Below are 6,729 nucleotides of genomic sequence, written 5' to 3'. Positions count from 1 at the left end.
TACTCGGCTGCCGACCCGATAGTCGCGGGTTCGATCCCGGCTGTGGCGGCGGATGGATGGATGATGGAGGTGAAATGCTAGAGACTTGTGTGCTAGGCCTTGTCAGGGCACGTCAACGAACACCAGATGGCCTGACCTTCAGAAGCGCTCCACTACGGCATGGCTCGTCATCATATCATGCTTATAGCACCCAAAGCCCCAGATAATATTATTATATCTGATTAGCTCGATATAGATTGAATGATGGGCAAGGCGCAAGAGACAAACAGGACATTCACATACGTACTCGTGTGACTGTTCTCGCCTGCGTGGGATGTTCGAACTGTTGGAGCGCAGATTGTTGTGTTGATTACGGTTCAAGCCTTATTTGTGAACGTACAGTACGGAACATACACTGTGGCTCAGGATGTAACACAAGATAGGAAATAAAATATCGACAAGGCGTGGCGAAATTCGGGAAATATAAGAAACAGTCTGAAATACGTGGCGCAAGGTTGACAAAGAGAAAAAAAGACGAGACAGAAAGAGCGCCAACTCACAACTAAGTTTATTTTCATGAAGCATTCACAGTATCTAGGCTCTTGGAAGACATGCGCAGACCATTTCATGCCTGCACGTGCAGTGATTGAAATGGTCTGCGCATGTCCTCCAAGAGCCTATATATTGTGAATGCTTCATAAAAATAAACTTAGTTGTGAATTGGCACTCTTTTTGTCTCGTCTTTTTTTCTCTTCGTCAACCTTGCGCCACGTATTTCAGCCTAATATGTACCAACTAGCCCAACATAACGTACTTGTACGCTTCATTTCTTCTACAAGGGGCTCTTTCCAGTCTGTTTTACCTTCTACTCAGGGACAGAATTACGTGCACTTGATCGCTTCTGCTTCTTGCCATGCTAGGTTTATTGGTTATTGCTTAAGAAAAGGTCTAATACCCAACGACGTCACATTGCTTTTTGGTCCTGTTCAACCCTCGTTTGGCCACGCTAAACGCATCTGCGAAATTTCTAAGTCGGAACTTTGGAGGCAGGTACGCCTATACCATGACCTGCTACGACTGTGGTGTTTCTCGAGTTTCCCGGGAATAATAGCTGAAGAACAACTGCGGTTCTTTCGTCGCTCAGCAAAAGACACAACAGAGTACTGGTGGCAGTGCGTCTTGGTTCGACTTCCCAAGCTCGAGACCAAGCAACCAATGCCGGACAATTGAAGAGTTTTTGGGAACGTGGTTCTTCCTGGGAAGGTTGCTTTGGTGCTCAAGAATGGACCAAAGTTCAGCGTTGTTCCTAAGGTATCAGCCCACGAATTGCTTGCCCTGAACCGAGGCATTTCCCGCAGTGTTGACGAGGAAAATCGCGAGTGCTGCCTGCTTGAGGGTGCGGACTCACTTTTGCGGAACTGTAGAAATGACCGTCCCATGTTGACCACAGGTGGAGTCGTCTCGTACTTCAAGGAGCATGAACTTTCCCTTCTTCAGGCAGACAAGGAAAGCAGATTTGTGGTGATGTCTACTTCCAGTTTCCAGGACAAAGCCAGTTCTGCTATTATGAAGAATTTTGAGTCTACAACTGTAAAAGCGTCAAAGGTTAGACATCGTGCTGTGGAATTATGCAAGAGTTTTAATTTAGCCAATCGGGCTAAATCAGTTTTTGAATGCAAGAAAACTTCCTTGGAAGTGTTTTTCAATGTAAAAAACGCACAAAGATGACATGTCGTTTAGGTCAATTGTGACAGAAAATGGTACTTGGCAGCTTTAAGTGAGTCGCTATCTGTTGAAAAATTTAAATACGTTAGCGTTTGTAGATACTTTTGCAACAAAAAGCTCTCATGACAGCATAGATTTCTTGAAAAGCACAAGTGACATGAGTTATCTTTTTTCAATTGACGTTGAGGATCTTTTTATTCAGTGCCTCATAATGAACTTTTATCTTGTGTAAGGGACTGTATCGAGGAACATGGGGGCACAACTTTTATCAATACCTCTGGCGTATCTGTTTCCGACTTCATGTCACTTTTAAAATTTTACCTTCGTAGCACCTTTGTCTCATTTAATAATGGGTTGTTTATTCCACGAAAGGGCATTTGTATTGGTTCCTGCGTTGCACCTGTCCTTTGTAGCATTTTTTGGCGTCTATTGATTGTGCTTTAGAAAATGCCGTTGATTCAAGAAAAGTCCCTAAGATTTTTAGATATGTGGATGATTTCCTCGTGGTGTTAACTTCTACTAACCCTGTAACGCACTGCAGCGAGGTAGATTTGGTTTTGAACCTGTTCCGACAACATGGAAAAGGCTTGATTTTTACGTATGAACTGCCCATGACAAAAGCTGCTAGTTTTTAGATATTAACCTGACTCTGGGCGAGGGTCATGTCTGTTGGAAGCTCAGCCCTAGAACGAGAAAAGGACTTCTTTCTTATGATTCTCTACATTCTAAGGTGGTGAAGAGGTCTATAGCTGCTATGCGTTTTCATTCTGCGCTGTCCAAGTCATGCCAGCGCACAGTGTTTGATAGTTTTTCCATTCAGGTATCGCGGCTTACTGCAGCCGGGTTTCCTTATTCGGTCTTTGTCAGTGTGTCTGAAACATTGCTGCAGAGGCTGAAGGGGGAACGCAAGAGGCCAGAGCCATTGCAAGGACAGAGGAAAAGACCGCATGTTGTACCATACATGCACAAATTCTCCCACAACCTGAAAAAGGTTGCAAATCGGCACCATGTGCCAGTGATTTTCTCTGCTCCAAATAAGCTTTCAAGGCTCTGTACCCGTATTTCTTCAAGAGGTGCCAAGGTGGTGTGCGATAAGAAGCACGTAAAGCTGTTCCTGCGTTGTGCTGTGGGCACTGTTTATGAAATTCCCCTTAGCTGTGCCAAGGTCTATATAGGCCAGACAGGGCGCTGTACAAATGTCCGTCTAAGGGAGCATTCCCTATCAATTAGGAGTGAAACAGGGTCTCATTTGCCTTTTCACTGTGCTTCGTGTGGCTGCACGCCGCAGTTTGATCGCACGCGAGTACTTGGAAGGTGCCGGAATGCGCTGGTGCGGGAGTTACTTGAAGCCTTTCACATAATGAAGAAAGGTGACTCGTGCGTCAGCTTGCCTTCAGTTGTGTTGCATAACAGTGAATTCCAACTGTTGGATCTAGATGTACTTTAGTTGGGTGCTACGAAGTGTCTGTCAGTCCTTTTTGGCTGGTTTTTCGTCGCATTTTTTTTTGCGCAGGCTTTGGTGTGATTGCTTTTTTTCGACGTCTAATACATTAGGCATATCGGTTTGTTACTGGTTTCCAGATATCATGATTACATTTATCGGTTATTACATCATAAAAATGTCATGCCTGCAAGTGCGGTGAATGAAATGGTCTACGCATGTCCTCCAAGAGCCTATATATTGTGAATGCTTCATGAAAATAAACGTAGTTGTGAGTTGGCGCTCTTTCTGTCTCGTCTTTTTTTCTCCTTGTCAACCTTGCGCCACGTATTTCAGCCGAATATGTACCAACTAGCCCAACACAACGTAATGATAAGAAACAGTGTCAGCGACTTTCTCTGTAGCAACTGACGGCCGTCGACAAGACTTCTTTCAACACATAAAGAGTTGAGTCAAGCCATGGTAAATGAGAGCTCAAACTCGGGAAGTGCTTCCGTTACTTTAAGCGTCCCATTTATTTTCTCCTATCGTGCAGGAAGTTTTTTAGTTCCTGGAAGTGTCTTCGATAATCAAACCATGCCGGACAGACTGCACTTCTGACCTGCGGTGCATCCTGCCTGCATTATGTGAATAATGAAGTTTTTCTATTACTACTACTACTACTACTTGAGAGAACTGTTTTTATTTTAATGCCTTCAATACTTTCGCTGAATTGTTTATAGATAAGTCCACATTTCACTTCATTGTTTGTACATGCCAGCGTTTTCCAGTGTCTAATATCGGTTTTAGGATGCGCATGTTTTCTTTAAAATATAGAGGAAAGGCTCAGATGTCTCTCCGCTCCTATTAAACTGGAAATCAGTTTAGACTTGTTATAAGAGTTCGAGCTTCTGAAATGTTTACTGTGGTGAAAGTTGGTGAAATGTTACTGTGGTGAAAAGTTGTGATAGGCTTTGACACTTACCAAAAGTATTCATAAGCTATAGATAAATAACGTAGCCGGCCAGAGTTTTTAAGCTTGTTTGTCACTAGAATTTAAGCTCTTTACTTCTAAGCGCATGCGCAAGCCTGTTTCCACATTAAATAAGGTAGGTGTGTGACCGTTGCACTTTAGTTTTTATCTTTTCTTCGCTTAAACAACACGAAAAGTACCACGATGTTGTTTTCTGCAAAAGAGACGTCAGTTCTTTTTTTTCTTCAAGTTTACTTAAGAGCTGCACACCGTGGTAGAGTCGTCAGTGTAAGATGTTTGCTCTAGCACATTATACCTCTTGAATAATGCATTCTGTGGCGACAAATTTGTAAGCGTCTGACTGATCGCGCCATCGCGTCAGATGTTTCGAAAGAATAAAAACACTGCGCAGTAGTAAAAGAATGATTTTGCAAGACACTTTAAAAAAAAAAAACGCTGATCTTGAATAGAAGCCAGAAACGCGTATTCGAGAGCTGAATCTTGAGAATGAATGGCAGTGCATATTACTATCAAGGCTCTGTCGGTGCTATATAGCTTTTCTCTGCAAAGTCAACACCCCTCAGTTCTCAGGTATTGATAACTGCACAGTCTTTGTTCGTTTGTTTGTTTGTTTGTTTTTCGTTTGCTTCATCCTTCATTCTGAATGGCCACGTGCTGTCCGAGCTTGGCGACGGGACAGTACCAACACGAAAGACTATGCAGCAACCACCCAGACGCTTTTGTTATTCAAATTCTCAGCAGTCAGCGATGCAAATCTTCAGCTCCTTCCATTTTATGAGTGACTGGTGCGCAGGAGTAGCGAAAAATAAACACACACATATAGAAAAAAAGCACATAATAACGAGCGAAAGAAAACCGCGTATTAATTTTTCGTTCCTCTTCTGCCGACCTTCTTTGTGCTAGGGCGTTGATCTTCCACTATTTTTTATTATTTCTACTTTACACATGCTTCCGGAGCTTCAACTCGAAATCTCTTAGTTCGGTCATGTTATTGCGAATCACTCCGGGCACACGATGCTGTCTTGTCCACGCGTCAGTGCATCCGTCACGACGTCCGCACTACTAATCCAAACCATTCTGAGGTTGCGTGTGGACGAGAGCACATTCCTACAGGGAAATAATGCCGCCCTGGGGACATCATACTTCGTAGCACCGGGAAAACAAATAACACATGCAAGGCACAAACTGTCACCGGGGTGCAGACTGAGGCAGGGCTACTCAATCGCCCTCGAGAGAATGACAATCCATCTTATTATTCCACGACTATGTTCAATAGCGATCACTTTCGTAGGGCCGGTGAATTATTTCTTTCTATACGTGTTCGAATAGTTCGTTATTGCTACACTAAACTAATGTTTCTTTCACGGTGCTCCGATCAGACACGCAGGACAGTACAGAAAAGTTTTTGGGTGCTTTTAGGGAGAGCTGATTTCAGTTTTAATCATTTTTCCGAAGTACGGCGTGGGATTGCGTGGTCACTGCCTTGGGGTCTGCGAAAGGTATTCCGTTCAAGCCATGCGATTGCAGTGATGGCAAGAAAGAGAACATTAATGAGTGCTCTGTGAAACAGCGCAGTCATGTACGTTCGATATGAAGTCCAGCTGCTCGGATACACCTTTGACCGCGCGTATTTTTTCTGATCAAGGCAAAACTTGTAAACAAGAAAAGATTCGTATACCTTTAAATTGTGTTGTGAATCTTGTTCAGCATAAACACCCGTTACGTGTTCGACATTTCCTTCTGAACCTGTTCATACGTTTTCCAGCGTGAGTAGCATACCATTCGTAACCTGGGTAAAGTCCTTGTCCCAAGGTTTTAAATGTTTCTCTCTGTCTTTGCATCACACAAGAAATAAAATAAAGTAAACGCGTCTTGCACATTGGACACGTGTAAAAAAATATACAGCCAAGAAGCCAAAATGTACCAGTGACTCGTCGCAGTCTACATATGTTTTAAACATCTAGCGCTGAATCGCCACAAGAACTATAATTGCAGTGCAAGCAACTGAGGCAAACGAACAGAAAAAAAAGCATCGCATTCTGTCTGATTTTTGTGATCAAACCCTTTGAGCTCAATAAAGTTTATCATACAATGACAAGAAATTATTCTTACCAATACTCTTTGCCGATCCGCTTTTACCGATGTCATGTGTTACTTGTACACGAAGAGAGACACGCGGTTTTGTAGTTCTAAACCGAGAAACTGTTGTGCCTTTGACCGTATGCACTCTGTCGTCTCCGCAAATCCTCGGGGTTCATTTTATGCATTTGTGCTTCTAGGCCATCTACCATGTTCACCGCTTTTTAAATATGATTAACAAAGCAAGTTAAGGCGATAATCTACAATCTCTAATTTTATAGAAGGCCCGTAAAATGCTTCACGCACAACGTTCTGAGCAGAATCGAACACGGCGCTGCTTCAGACAGTATCAGCCAAGCGAAGAACACGTGGGACTTTCTTCGTCAATAGAGAGACAGAAGGGGGTGAGAGAAAAGGCAAGTGATTGAAAACGAGAAGGAAAAGGAGCGAGACGGGAGGAGAGAAGGAAGGGAAAGAGAGGAGCGAGTGTCCAGACACTTCCTTCGTGGTTTAGATTCGTGAGCGTTGGCTG

This window comes from Rhipicephalus microplus, chromosome 4 (assembly GCF_043290135.1).
Source record: "Rhipicephalus microplus isolate Deutch F79 chromosome 4, USDA_Rmic, whole genome shotgun sequence".
NCBI lineage: Eukaryota > Metazoa > Arthropoda > Arachnida > Ixodida > Ixodidae > Rhipicephalus > Rhipicephalus microplus.
This window is presented reverse-complemented; position numbering follows the sequence as displayed.